A 15,776-nucleotide genomic window follows, 5' to 3' on the forward strand; every position below is an offset into this window, starting at 1 on the left:
GACATTTGAAATCCCAAGCATGCCTCCAAGTTATACTTCCATCATTAAGTCTTAATGGATGCTCTATTACACTAACAGAAAACCATAGAGCCACACTGTGATGTGGGTTATATGATTGTAACACTGCTATACAGTTTTAGAGATATAATTCAAAGCTATTTAGCTATTGGTGTTAAATTTGACCTATATTTAGGTGAGGTTTCTGTTTTTTACCCTTTTTTTTCATGGTGAAATATGGAAAGCTTCCTTGAGTCATAAATGCTCCATGTTTGTTAAAGTGGAGCCTCATGCTGAGAGTGAAATATACCAGTTGGAATCAGGGGAAAATAAAACAGAAAGCCACTGTTGTAAGAAAACAAAGATACAAATGGTTTTGCTGAATTTGCCTGAATTTTTTGACATTGTAGTAAAACTCCATATTGACTGCATCCATGTTGCAAGCAGTGTAGCTCTGCCACGGTGTATTGTATGTGACGTAGGCCACAGAGTTTAGAATAATTCATGAGGCAAATCAGAGAGAGAAGGCTACTTTTCTTTCAGCATATCCCACTCTCACATACACAAACTATACTTACACCATTGCGTATGTAACACGCTGGGTGTCAATAAAGCGAATGCCATATATTTCACAATTTTACAATTTATGGAGTAAGAACTATTGTTTTTGTTTTTTTACTGTTGGAAAATGTCTGTCTTTTTCTTGAGCTTCACAGATACATGCTGCATATGAACATCTACCACCTTCAAAGCAGATCTGAACATCTGCTACTACATGTCAGCTTCTGGGAACCACTGAAGGATGCAGAAAAAACTAGTTTCTATATTTTTAGAAAAAAAAATGTTCCAGAGGCTCATCATTTAAAACTTTATGACTCTTAAATATTGTATTGACATACTTAGTGACCTTAAATTATTACAATGCTGTTTCTTAGTGCCTCGGAGTGGCAAAAATGAAGAAAACCCCAAGCAGCAGGGGAGTTACTGACAGCAGAAAGACCTTGAAAGGGTGCATTTTTCTTTGACAGACTTAATTCCTTCTGCCACCGCTTGGCTAATTACTGTCATTGAGAAGAAAGTCACGCAAACTTCTAAGGGGGAAAAAAAAGAAAAGAAAACATATCCTAATTGAGTAATTGCTTAATAATAGCCATTTCATTTCTGTGCACCATCCAAACACATCAATAAGACCAAACACAAGTCTGTGAGCCTAAAAGCCACAGTGGACAACCAACTGTCACCAGTGCACTTAGACCATACTATTACACTTTGCATTCAACACAGCCAAGCTGCAAAATTAGAGTTTGGCAAATCTGCATATCTCTGATTGGATAATTCCTATGGGTCTACTTGTGTGGTAAGTGGTGTGTTAGAAGCCTCCTGTTCTATTCTAACCTAAAAATGCAATCCTCCCTCCAAAAATACAGATCTTCTCCTGCCCTCACAGTGTAGCTCTTTTTCTTACAAAGAACATTTAATGGACCCATTTGAGATGCTAGAGCTAAAATCTACACATTGTTTTTTCTTTTTAAGACTGCTGAAGCTTTACTGTAGGACACCGCTAATTTGACTTCAAAACTGAAGTCATTATTTCAGCTAGCCCCAGGCGCGATGAGCAGCTGAAATGGTTCAATTTGACACTTTGTTGTGTGTTTTGTGCATCTTGAAACAGCTCCATCGCCCACATGCTTAATTTTGACTCTGTCACTCTTTTGGAAAAGGTAGAAGTTATTGAAGCAGCGTGGTTGGAAGTAAGCAAAGCGGACAGTCTGAAATCTAAAATGCACCCCCCAAAACTATTCAGCTCCTTACAGGTTTTCATTTATTTATTTATTTATTTTTATGTTTTTCATGGATATCTCCAGGTTGTAATCTCCGGAACTTGTCTCTCTTTAGACAACCCGCGTTCGCTCTTACAGATCCAGCTCTACAATCGATGGGAAAAATAAAAGAAATGCGAGTAAAGTGAAATACTTTAAAATACTCACGGAAATACAAAAAAGTCGTCCTCGGTCTCCGGGTGATAGCTGCTGTGGTAGCTGACCCAAACGACGGAATGGCAGCGGTTATATCCAGTGAAGTCCGGGTCCTCCTCTCTGCCGCTCTATGTGGTTAGTCAGCGCAAACAGCACATCCTTAAGCACAAACAGCAGGAAACAGGTACACTTCTTTCGGTCTCGAGCTCTTTACCCCCTAGAAGCGTGAAAGCTCGTCCTCGACTTCGGGGAGCTTACTGGATGTGCCGTGCGTCGTGCTGGACGTAGCTTTGGTTTAGTCTCTTCTCTGTCAGCCTCCACCGCTGCAGCCGGCTGAGGCTCTGTCTGCAGCGCAGCATCCCATCTCCCTGGTGCTGAGGAAAAAAAGGTGGCCCTTAGATAGTTATAAGGAGTGGCATTGCATCAGTGCATCGGTTTCTGCCACTGTACAAAGATCTTGGTCGGAATATGCTTTTCTATCTGCTGGTCCCTTTGATGCTGAAGTTGATTAAGTGGGGGTGGAAAAAACCTGCTTTGTAAATGGCTGAATATACCCCCTCTTTTCAAGAGTGCGCATATAATGCTGACTTGGGTTTCTCCCCTTTTTGTTCATTACCGTAATACATACACGTCTACAGCCCCATTAACACATGTGTAAGGCACTGATAATTTATTAAAACTAATTTTTATATACATTTCCAGTCGAGTCTTGCTGCTGAATTTTCTCCCCATTTTTAGCCTATTGTGAAATATGACAAAAATGTTTTTTTTCATCGTTATTTTTAACATTCACCTTGTTAAGGTATTAAGCAATAAACAGCTACTGTATGTAGCAAATGGCTAACTTTGGCTTAGCATGTTTCACCGATTTCGCAGATTAAAGTTTTAAATACAAAATTAACTTGAAGCTTATTTTTTCCTTCTTCATCAAACACCTGGTGTTCCGCTGTGTTCATTTAAACAGGAAAATTTGTTACCTGTTAACTTTAGGGTCTGAAAAGTAAAACTAATGTAGAGCCTCTTAAAGCTGCATTTTTTTGTAATGACCAGTAGGTGGAGATTCTTCTATAAAGAAGTCTTAGTAGATGTCGATAGAAAATGCTCTCTTGATCTGTGAGGTTAGTAAATTCATGATAAGTTTATGAAGTCAGTCACATTTTTTAAAGTCTTATTTTATACTCCAGGATTTACATTTGTGAATTCAGGTCATATTTAGAGACCAAACTGACAATAAAGCAGGTTCAAGGATATGTAGTGTTGCCTGGTTTTTCCCTCAGATCCACACCCTTTGATGCCAGATTTTAAAACCATATCAATAGTAAAACTAATACTGAATCTGAAAACAAAAATGAAAAACCAATTATTTAACAAACCAAGAAAAGAGCTGAAGGTGATGTTTGACTCCTTGTCAAGGGACTGTTTGACAGGACAAGTGTTTATTGATGATCATGATTGACTTCAGATCCATGCAGACTTCCCGGATCAATAGGCTTTACTACCTCACTGAACTTCAAAGTAAGATCAGGCGAATCCTTTGGTGGAAAAGAGCGTTTGTTTGAGTTATGTCTGGTGGGACGTGTCTTCTATTTAAAATTAAACATGGGTTCTCAGTTCATTTCTGTGCAACTGCTTCTTTTATGCTCTTTTCACAACCTAAAATTATACTTTTTGAAGACTTTATTATATCGTTAATAAATGAATGTTATTTCTATATATTTATTATTTATTATAATGTTTGTTTTTCTGCATTTAAAACAAAAAAAAAATTGTGTGTCATGTGGCAGCATCCCCATCCTCTCAACAGAACATTAATGGTTCTAGACTAGAGAGTATAGATTAGTGCCTTCTGTTTCACATATCAGTTACTTAGCTCATATTGCCACCCTCTGCTGTGCGTGTTTGACTGACAATATGGAGCTAACAGCCTATCTATATCCCCCATCATTAATTAAACAGTACCCATGAGTGAATGCTCTTCCTATTGCACAATTGATCCATTCTGCTGCTTGTAGCTCTTATCAGCTTTTAGATCACATCTTTTGAGAAGAAGTAGTTTAAGGGTCCTTTTTACAGCTTTACTTGTTGGCACTTACATCGTTTAGAGAGCTTTCCTGATAGTGTACATTATGAATTGTCAGAAGATAAGCCCATTATATTTTGTGTGTACTACCTTACACGTCATCATTTTAGAGCGTTACCTCCGGTCAGCGGATTATTTTCGATGAGAGGATATGAAATATCAATCAGTTAGTATTTTTCAGTGTTGTATGAACAATATGCTATTATGGTTGTAGAGGAGGCGCTTTGATCCAAAGTTTGATAGTAACACAAATGGAATTAACTTTTTAAAGAGCAATGCCTCACTTTTGAATCTTACCGGTTACACTATTTTGTTGTAGTGTAACCTATTACCCTATTACCCTGCTTTCTACCACCACAAGTTAAATTTATGCCTTGTTTGTCAGTAAAGAGGCATATGTTGCATCTTTACAGCTATGGAACAAACACGCAACATTAGAATGTTTGATTATATAGGAGGAAGGAGACATTCAGCCAGTCTTTACAAACCTCAAGAGTACTGATAATCTGTGTTTGGTCCCCATTAGCACCAGTCTAATAGAGCTGTTCTTTTCTTGAGTAGACATTTAGGTGGTAACCAACTAATTTTCATATGAACTGTAATTACAGCTTTGGGGGACAACATGACAACATGCTGTTGGCACTAAGAAGACAGCCATGCCATGTAATTAGAGAGGTGGTGTTTTGCAGCAAGAAAAGGATTAAAAATTAGAACCTGACACACATGTCCCATGATTTGCATGGCAGGTTTGAAAACTTTCTTAACTGTTAAGCCAAACTAATACTGGTGGGTTAAATCTGTGAGTATAGCGCCACATTGCCTTCTTCTTCCAAATACAATAATTAACTTTGATGTGGACTTGCTGGAAGCATGTTAAGCTGTGAATGATGGATTTAAATTGTTTTGGGCAGATTCCTGAGGGGTTTCACTCACTCTCATTTATGATTAAGACACATGCCGGAGTACTATAGCTGTAAAATCAACAGCATGGCTGGAACACGTCTCTGATCAGTCATTTTACTTGGCAGGACCTGTTCTTTACATAATCTTCCTTCCTTCAAGTCTGTCTCTTTCTGTCAGTGCTGGAGTGAACACTTTCGCACTTCTAACATTGTCAGAATGTGACATCTGTAGTTTGTATCGTGGTATGTTCTGTTGCAGCCGACTGAATCCCAATTTCCCAAGAAAAGGCTAAGGAGATGGCTATCCTCAGCATTTGGACTAGCACAGCAGTATCCACGAACAAAACGTCTTAATTTATCTTCATTACACACTCTGAGAGCTGTGTTGTGCTACACTGCTCTCTGCTTCACCGTTGCTTTAGTCTGCAGCAGGAACTTTTGCTTTTAATATAGAAGAGAGCACATATTTTTGGTGCAGAAAAGAGGAAATGTCTGACATGATATTTCTGTTGGGTCAATATTTGACAGTACTTTCAATTTAGCAAAAATGCTGGAGTGAGCATTTCTTTTAAATAGTTTATACTGTATTTGTGTACGTATGTTCATCTCTCTGTCTGTGTTTTATTTGCTAAGTGTAAGTCGTGCATCTGTCTGTTCACACGTGCCAGCCATAGAAACTGCAGAAAAAAACTAAAGGTATACTAGTACAGATGGTGAGTTACATTAACATGCCTAGCAAATTTAAGCAATTTATATTTATTGCTCAGCAGATGCTGACTGGATAGAGGTGGTAAATTATTATTTGGTTGGTAGACTGATTCTTTTCATTACTGGTAGCACCAACATCTGCTGAGTAGAGTCTTTATGCATGCAAGTGGCTGGAAAAAGTCACAGCGAGAGGCTGAAGATTTAAAGTCTGTTTAATGTAAACGAGATGAAATGAAACTACAAATATAAGCACAGCATGATTTAAGATACAACGAAAAGACACTACGTATTCAAAAGAAAACCAATAGCACCTTATGGTTGAGAACAGACCAAAGAGTTTGAAAAAACAAGAATATTTTTTTCATCCGTATTTTAAAATGCTACCCATTTTACCCTGGCACATAATGACAAATGGAATGTACCTGTGATTTTACAACTTAAGGGACAAATAGTGCATTCTTAGCTTCACAATAATCTCAACTCAAGGTCTGGTTGAGTTTTCAGAATGCTTCCCTGCTTATAAGAGTAACGACTAGAAATAGCATGAACAGTAAAAACGGACAGCGCCAGAGCAAATCTGCGCACATCACCAAAAGTGGGAAGGGTTGAAGTTCATCGACCAGAGACCAGAAGATCCCTGAAAGAAGGTCAAGGAGGCAGTTCACATGTCTGATGCCAGCTGTTCATGGAAGCTGTAAGCCTGAAAAAACCTGCAAGCTCACCTTGGCTTATGATTACTTTTCTTTTTTCATGTAACACAGTATTTAGAATAGAATAGAATAATCCTTTAATTGTCCCACAAGGGGAAATTTGGTTGTAACAGCAGCCAGAAAGACACATATACAAACAAACAGTACACAGGAAACAGAACAGAAACATACACAATTTTTCTTACATATTTACATTAAGGACGATGGTTACTATAAACAGAGTACTGTAATAAACAGAGTACTGTTTCATGAAAGGGTTACATGAACTGAATTGTATTTCTCTTATATTATGATTACTATATGTATGCTAGTGATATTAAGCGCAGTGCTCATTGGCATACTTTGTTCAATCGTGCAAGAAAAAGCAGGATGGAAACTGATTAAAACAGCTTTCACTTTTTGCCACACTTCGTTTGCTTCAAAACAACACTTTCTCATTCCTATTTCACATGCGACTGGACTGACTTGTCATAAACTATACAAGCAAGAATGCAGGCATAGTCAGGTCCACTGATCAGACGGATGACAGAATGCATAGGATGTTTCAGAGTGTGTATCCTGGTAGTGTTACAAACATGGTTAAGCTTGTAACAAGAGAAGCAGTCCACGCACACACATTCACTTAAAAGCTAATTTGTTTATTTAAACAAATAAACATGAGATTAGGTGTGGAGATCTGGCTAGTGGTCAGTTCTGTCAAACTGGAAGTATGTCCAAAAACTAAGCATAAGGAAAGAAAGAGTGACCTGGGACATCAGGCATTTCATAGGTTTGGCCATTCCGACCTTTTACATGCAGCCAACTGCCCACTCCAGCTCCTGTAAAGGGAAACAGGTCTTCAAGTATTTTGTTTTTGTAAAACAGTAAAGTAAAATAAAAATGAATAAATTATAAATGATTTTTGTTGTATGAAATCACCTGTTATAATTTATCTTTCACACCTCGCACTAACAAAATTTTTGGATATATGCTAGTTAGGTTCTTATGTAATCTGTCATACCCTTCGTAATGAATGGCTACCTGACACTGATGACTTCCATTGAAACCATTTTTGAAGTTTTGGTGAACAGTAGATGAGTCAGGGCCAGAGGCATCGCTCAGGTTTTCTCTGCTTTTTAAGGACTTAAAATTCAGATACTGTTCATCATTTTTTGGTCTGATTCTTCTTCTTTTGTCCTCCACTTGACAAGTTTCCTCAAATTTAAGGACACACTGCACACCATGCAGAGATATGCAACATGTTTGGCAAATGGCTCAATTCCTTGTCAGGTTGGCGGGATGAGGGCTGGAGCTTACCTCAGCTACCATAGGGCGACAGGCAGGGGACACCCTCAACAGGTCACCTGTCAACAACAACATCATTCTGCTCCTGCTACTGTACAAGGACCAGGCTGAAAATGAGTGAAAAAGTAACCAATGTTCACAGAAAAATTTCCAGACAACTGCTAGTCCGGAGAACATTGACAACTAAGTCTGGCCCCATGGAAGCAAAATGTAAAGAAATGATGAGTGGCTCAAAACCTTTGCACAGTATTATGCATAAATTCATGTTTTAAGAATGTGTTTTCAGAAAAAACATCCTTTAATATATTTTCAATCAGTTTCTTTATAAAATGAATCAATGTTGTGTGTCACTTTGTTTAACATGAAAACACTTGCTCATTGTGATTATGCGACAGTTATTACCCAAAAGTTTCCCAAAGAGCTACAAAACTCTTTTGGTTGTAGTTGTGGTTCTTCTATGTTTAGTTATCAACTTCAACATCTTTGTGTTGGTTAACTTTTGCAGCCCTTATTTTATTTTTCTGGTGCTTCTGCCAGCAGTGCTAAGGACTACATGGCAGATAAGCAAAGTTAGCTGGTGATCATTAAACGTGTCCAGCAGGAAAAATCTTTAGCAGTGAAGTTTCATTATTGACTGAATCACCATTGTCACTGAATGGATCACTAGTTTGGCATTTAGCACTTGTTAAGCACTAGTTAGCAGTTCCACTCGCTCGTGAGGTGGGGACAACAGAGCTGTCACATCAGCTGTGATTCAGTCTTAATGTGTTCGCTCTATTTCAAAAAGGCTGCTGGGCTATTAACCTCAGATAACCATTTATTTTTTTGTTTAATGGGAACAACTATGTTTCACATAGCACAACATTAAAAGCCTAGTTTGCAATTAGTGTAATGCTGATATGAGCTGTTTTTTTCCAGCTTGAGCTAGAAACACACTGAACATAAAACTAAACTAATGGTACTTAATCAACACTGGTAAGAACTTATAGAGCTGCGTAGGAACAGTGACATGGTCACCTACCGTAGAAATGTGGTGTGTTTCATCAGCAATAAGCACTTAAAGTTTTGGTAAAAAGAAGGTTCACCTTTCTTCAGTTCTATCGTTTTATGTTTTAGGTAATGAAAATAATCTGGTTCTTAGCAGGTCTTAAATGAGGTAAAGAGAACCTAGGGTGAACAACAACACATGGCATATTACATAGTGTCATTATACACAAGGTAGCCCTTACTTCAAGTACATTGAAGTAATGGTCTCAAGTCAGTGAAGTAATGCTTTCCTGTATCAGTCTCTCCTATTGCTGTGGACGAATTTTGGCTTTTCTTTAAAATTGCTTTTTTAGCTGATCGAGATTTGCCAGCATTTTGGAGCATCTTAGCACAGGCAGAGAAGAGGCTTTGTCACGGCCATTCTTCCAAGCAAGCCAGACTTGTTCAGTTTCTTCTATTTGTACTGTCATGAACTTTAACATTTTACATTCTAACTGAGCCTTTCAGAGTCTGATATGCAGCTCCTTGGATTTTTGCAGTTTCTCTGAGCATTGTACAGTTTAACCTTGGGATCAGTTTTCTGGGATGTCCACTCCTGGAAAGATTGGCAACCTTTTGAATGTTTTCCACTTGTGACTAATCTTTCCTGCTCTGGAATGATGGACTTTAAATTGTTTGAAAATGGCCTCATAGCCCCTCCAAGACAGATAAGCAGCAGCAAATGCTTCTTTAAGGTTGCCGGTGTCTTTCTGTCTTGTCATCGTGTTCTCACACACCTGAATTAGAAAGACCAGCAAACTGCCAAAACGTTTTTACTTGCTGATTAATCAAGTTGATTTTATTAGGAGCACCTGGCTGTTACTTTCCCTTTTTATCCCTATGAAAACAGTGAGAAGCAATGTGTGAAAATCTACATACACCCTGTTTTTTGGCAATGTTTATGAAACAGTGTAACATGTCAAGTGTTATGTTTTATCTCTGGTCGTTGTTGTCAACCTAAGTGAAAGACTTCTTAAGCATCTGATTAATTTGTATGTCGTTATGCAAAAAACTTTAAAACTTAAAGAGGGTGTACTTTCTTTTTTCCATGACTGTAGCTTATTGAAAGTAAACAAACTACAGTACATAATAAGTGGCCGCTGGAGCAAAGTTTGAACAGAACCATCAGGAATGTGATTTGCGACTCTGAACATTTAACAGCTAAACACCAAAATTTTAGAAACTCCCCTCCCAAAAGAGTAAATGGAATCAGTGATAGTTTTGCATTAATCAGGCAGACATAACAATTCAAATGAGTGCCAGTGCTGCTTCAACATAATAAATGTTTCTTCAGGTGTAAAATTGTTTCCAAATGATTTGAGTAAAAACTAATTTGCAACATTTTCTTAGATTATTCACAGTGTGCTTTTTTTAGTTTAACAGAGAGAGGCGGAAAAAAAAAGAAATCACACTCCGAGTTTGCTGTTTACTTTCATACTACTCTGTGCTCTAGCCACTGAAGTGTTGTCAAAGTCATATAGCTGTCTCAGCGACCAGTAGATCCACCTGCAGAGAATGTGAGATTGTCTGCTGTCTCCCTGCAGAAATACAGAATGCATTTGTCAGTGCTTGTGCCAGCAGAACGCTTGTATCTCGAATCGCCCCCATCAGAATCATCTAGTGCAGATAGTCACTCTGGTGCTTTCTGCGCTGCTGAAATAACACACTCCGACTCCATTCAGCTGTGATTGGAAATAACAATCATAATTACCACAGCGTAATCATATCCCTTAGCAATGACTGTCACCAGAGAAATACCATTACTCTAATGTCATAACAAATCAGCTGGTTTCAAGAACAGGAGCCAGAAAAAGAAGAGGGTGGGAAGGGTTGGACTCTATAATTGGAAAGGTTGACTATCGTGTATCATGTAATTTTATTCTGGAAAAAAAATGCTGTGTCACCAATTCTTTGCTTGGATCTGAATATACACTCAAAAAAATGAATGAGGTGGATTGTTCAGTGTATATTAATTATTTATTTTCATTTTACTTAAAATATATGTTTTTGTTAAGTTAACATATGTTTTTCTAATCAAGTCTACGTAATTGTGTCTATTATTCAACGTACATAATACTAATGTGTTACTTGATCGCATAACATTTAAGTTAAGTCAATTAGGATCGATATACCTTGTATATCCACAAGGTGGCAGTAATGCAAAAACAGTTGTAATGAAACCGCGCAGAACAAGAAGGTTTCACGGCTTGTGCCTGCTCATGCGCAAGACTTCAAATTTAACTGAAAAAGGCTGTTTTGGCGCCAAGCTACTGTTTCTTTGAGAGGTAAGACCACTTTTTTTCTTTGACTATGTTGTGTAGTATCTATATGTCCAGCATGGTTATATTTTGCGTTTGTCTTACAAGACATGTTATATCGTTTGCGTGCGCTTGTTTTACATTAGTTCTACATTAGTTTTACTGGGTCCTGGACATGCTTATTTTGTGGACTGTGTAAGAAACATTTTTATTGTTTTTTGTTTTATTAAGGGATTAGCTACAGGGGTTCATGGGGTTATTCTTTCAAGGGGTTATTTTTCCATTTGCTTTCTTGGGATTCCTTTTCTGTAATCCGAGAGTCGGAAATATCGAATAGGATAGCAAGGATAGCATAAAGTGACATTTAAAATCCAAAAAGTCAAGGGCGAAAGCCACTGTGACACCATTGTTCTGCTCTATCAGTAATCTGTATTATGTAAAAATGGTCTGTAAATACAGCATGTTTCCTAGCGGAGTTATACATATCAATGTAGTTATAAATTACAGTTTGTGAAAGTACACACTTAATTTTTTTAATAAAATTATTCAAGACATATGAGTGGACAGACAATGGAGGTCGACAGACCTGGTGATAATTGCTTCTATAGAAAGTTAGCACATGGCAGTGTCAATCTCTTGCTTTTCTTCTGAGTAGTATTTTATTTAGTTGTAATTCAAACAATAATTTGCTTCTTGAAATTAAGTAATGAATTTCTTGTTTTACTTTATAAATCTCAGATCCTGCCTTTACCTGCTCCCTCCTATACTGATGTGGTGTATGTGGTATTGCTGAGCTTGTATGTGGTATGTGAACTGTTATACTTTTAAAAACAAAACTGTTTTATAAGTTAAGTTTTCTTTTGTGACCCATCCCATGCCCCTGTTATTTCTTCTCCACATCTGAACCATGGTTGCAGTTCAAGGGCCTGAGGCATGAAATTCTTTTCAGATCAGCTGTGATCAATATTTTTTGGAACTTGATAAATAACAATAAAAGCTGTAATGGCTCCATTAGCATTTTGTGTAAATGTTTGTGTTAAAATTATAGCTTTAATGAGGTCTTACTACATTAGTTTTAGTTTGTATATGTGTACATATAGTATGTATATTTACAGTACAGTATGTTGTGTTTGTTGACATATTTTCAGGTGGAAGCAGAATATGTGAGGATTACTACTGCTGCACATGTTCCAAGGCTTTTTACACAACTTGACCAATACACTGACCAGCTCATAAAAGTCTTCAAGAAAAAAGGAGGCGTTGCAGGGAAGAAAATTAGACAAACTTTGGCCCCAGCCACACAGGTGCGTTATTCTGTTGGTAGCAAAATATTATGGCTAATAAGATCATTTTCAAATTTAAACAGCTAGTGTATGGTAGCTGCACAGTGCACTTACATTTATATTAAGCAAGACAAAGTTTGGTACTCAAAACGTTGGAAAATTTAAATTACCTAAACATATGTAAAATCTGATCCCTTGATTTAGGTTAAACCAGAAGTGAATGTTTTTATGTTATGTTTTGAATGCAAAAAAGATGATGTATTAGTTTGTCTTTACCTCCATTATGGACATATATAATGTGGTGGAAACCCTGCCCAACAGGTTAACTATTCATGTCCATGTGATGATTAGTTGGTCTTGTGTACATGTCTATCTGTGCAGTGGATATGTCATTCATTTTGCGTATAATGTGAGTTTCTGTCATCCTAAAGTATATCTGTTTTCTCTTCCTGTATCTCTGCCACTCTCTACAGAAGGAAAGTATTGAAAAGGGGAGGGAGTGTGTCCTCAGGGCACTACCTTTTTACCTGAATGAAGACCCAAGCATCCTCTTCAAAGAATAATTGGTTGGTAATTTTAGTTTAGTTTTTTATCTGTATTAAACCAAATTTTGAATAACTAATGTTGTTGCATGTTGTTGTTGTTGTAATTTGCATGGAACCTGTTTAAATGTTTTGGGAAATCTTCTTGTATACCCAAACTATTTATATTTATCGTTGAATCTGTAGTCTGAAATAGTGGCACACTGGGGTGCATGTTCCTAATATTGTGTTTACGTCATTAAAGGGTAGCTTTGGCCCTTTTTCTTTCTTTTTTTAAAACTGGATGCCATTTTTCTATGTTTTTGTGTCTAAGCTACAGCTGTTCAGAGGGAGCTGGAACAAATTACCCTTGCTATCTTTACCATCGAAAGAGCTGATGCCAGCACTCCTCCAGCCGATGTGGGTATAACCATCTAGTGTGTCCTGCATGACCTGGAAGACCTGGCCTCTGCATGTGCACTCTTAATGGGTGGGATATATGCACTGAATCTCAGTTAACCTCAAGACTGAAAGCTTTCTTTGAAGTACTTCAGAAGCTCTTCCTTCATCTGTATGTCAGCATACTCTTGACCAAGGTACAGTTGCTCAAGAATACACTGAATGAATAAGCCAACCTTTAATTTGGATGATGAATGTTCTGTCAGATGGACAGAAGTTTTTCGGAGGCTGAATGGGAATAAAATGGTAATTTGTAAATGACAGATAACGGGAAAATTACATTTAAGAGAAATTTAGAACATTTTGAAAAGTTTGTAAACTACTACAATTTGAGAGATTTTACTGTTGTGGGGGGCTAGTAAGAGACAATCAAAAGTATTGAGATTTAAAGGATTTAATTGAGAGATGATACTGCACCAGAAATGTTGAAGGGTGGTGTGTATATTAGCGTTCAAGGCATATTGTTATGAGGTGGAAATATGTTCATATTCAGTTTGTGTTACATTGTGTGCATTGTAAAGGTAATTGCAATACATACTAAAAATAAGGGTAAGTTAGGAGGTTGATCTGATATCCTCGTGTTGGTGTTGTTCCCAGATCATCATACTAAATGTTGTTCCAGGATCAACATTGCAAGTGACCAATCAGAATGTTGTGACGTCATACTTTTGCGACTTCGGGAAAAACCGGCGTAAAACAAAAAACTGTACTTAAGCTGCGTGAAACCGCCTCTGTCCGCCGATCAACTGACCCTAACCCTAACCGTAACCCTTTAATAAACAGTAAGCAGAATTGATATTGTCCTTGCAACATTGGAATTTCATAAATGCACGAATGGCTTGGCGCGCAAAAGAATAACGTCACAACAATGTGACAACATTTTCATGATGGTCTGGGAACAACACCAACACGAGGATATCAGATCATCCAAGTTGGGAATGCAGGATGAATGTATATTTTGTGGACTTTTAAAGACGAACAATTGTTTCCATGTTAAAATGTTTCCATCTGAAGTTTTTTGCCCAAACACTAGTAAAATAAATGTTGACAGTGGCAAGTGTTAAATGGTTACTGCTGTGCTGTTGCAAAAAAACTGTACGCTGACAAGCTGTTTTATTGTTAGACCATAATGTTGGCATGTTTTGTTAAAGTTTTATTTGGGATGGTGATGTAATTTTCTTTGATTGCTAATATCAGTGGACTATTTATTATTATTATTATTATTATTATTATTATTATTATTATTATTATTATTATTATTATTATTATTATTATTATTATTATTGTTGTTGTTGTTGTTACATAATTTTTTTTTAAAATTGTGGCTGTTGAGGTGGACACTTCACTTTGCATTGTTAAAGGAAAGCACTTCATTGGCATTGTGTTACTGGACTGACCCTAAGCAATCATTGCAAATAGCAACTTTGCTATCCATTTTAGACACTAAAAGAAAAAAACACTCACAGACCTTACTAGCATCACATGTGCATAACTCAAGTGTCATCTTATCAATGTGTTATGTGATCTTCAATGCGTTTTTTTTCTCTCTCTTCTATTTCTGGTAGATACAGACATTTAATTTAAAGTCTTGATGTTGCATCTGTCTACATACTGTTAATTACTAACCCTAATGAGCTGTTGTGTTTTATTTTGGACTGGGTTTACACAAATGCTCACTGAATGTGTTGGCAATAAAAGAAATTTTAAAAAATAATTTGGATGTACTTAATTCATTTGTGTGGAACCTGTTGACAAAATAGATTTATGTAAAACTAATTAATAAAGCACAAGGTGGCTGAAAATATAATATTTGAATTAATCTAACTTAAATTTAACATTTTACTGCCACAAATAAGAAATGTGTTGAAGTAACTAATCTAAACTATCTAACCTGAAAATATATCATCTTTGTTCATACAACATAACTTGATTTAGTTAGTCTTAAATATGTCTTGTTAATCTTAAGTAGTTTTTTTAAATTAGATGAACTAAAGATTTTTGCTTTAAACTAACATAATTCAATTTCGTGGAACCTGTTGACAAAATAATTTTAATTAAAGTCAACGTTTCATTTTTTTGAGTGTATTTAGTTTGATCCTTTGGTTTTTGTCTCTAAGGGTTCCCCATAATTGAATCATCCATTCACTCTTTTACCCACAAACCATTCACTACTTCTTTGTTAGACTGAAAAAAATTTACAGGGATAAAATTGGGGAAAAGTGTGTTGGTGGATGCTGCCACTCACTCTCTCTCCCTTTGTGGTAGGATTCTTCATCTCCCTTGTGGCGGCCCATTTGTCCTGGAGTAATTCATTACCTGTTCAGTCAGTAGTGACAACACTTCAATTCCATCTGGCTCTACAGTCTCCTGGGGCCCCACTAGCCCCAGAATAATAAGGACAGCCACCAGGAAACATATTTGCTCACCTATTACCTCAATAACTATGTAATGATTGATTCCTTGTTGGATTATCCATGTGTCATAGCACAGCCAAGAGCCCCTCAAATGAGAGAATCACTACTCACTCCACCTGTCTTCATTCCAAATCACAGATGATAAACCAAGCATACGC

At 37.0% G+C, this 15,776-nt stretch overlaps 1 protein-coding gene and 1 long non-coding RNA gene across 5 annotated transcripts in view; one reads left to right on the top strand and one right to left on the bottom strand.

The window, feature by feature from the left end:
- The window catches only part of cntn5 (contactin 5), a 111,879-nt gene extending 109,418 nt beyond the window's left edge, over positions 1-2,461 (bottom strand). For both annotated transcript variants that reach the window (XM_085430666.1, XM_085430664.1), the window contains exon 1: positions 1,986-2,461. The gene's annotated coding sequence lies outside the window, so the exon portion shown is untranslated. The remainder of the gene's footprint in view (positions 1-1,985) is intronic.
- Positions 2,462-10,616: 8,155 nt separating this feature from the next.
- On the top strand, positions 10,617-14,591 carry LOC146694472 (uncharacterized). 3 transcript variants are annotated; one of them, XR_014914891.1, is made up of 5 exons: positions 10,617-10,968; positions 11,680-11,745; positions 12,090-12,245; positions 12,698-12,790; positions 13,080-14,591. It is a non-coding gene; the product is annotated as an uncharacterized LOC146694472 (long non-coding RNA). The 3 variants fall into 3 exon arrangements; XR_014914892.1 differs by lacking the exon at positions 10,617-10,968 and adding an exon at positions 11,096-11,136; XR_014914890.1 differs by lacking the exon at positions 10,617-10,968 and having other exon boundaries at positions 11,094-11,745.
- The last annotated feature ends 1,185 nt before the right edge of the window (positions 14,592-15,776 follow it).

Source organism: Copadichromis virginalis, linkage group LG14, assembly GCF_057382275.1.
Source record: "Copadichromis virginalis isolate Kocher_CV1m ecotype Utaka linkage group LG14, C_Virginalis_male_GT1.1, whole genome shotgun sequence".
NCBI classification, from domain to species: domain Eukaryota; kingdom Metazoa; phylum Chordata; class Actinopteri; order Cichliformes; family Cichlidae; genus Copadichromis; species Copadichromis virginalis.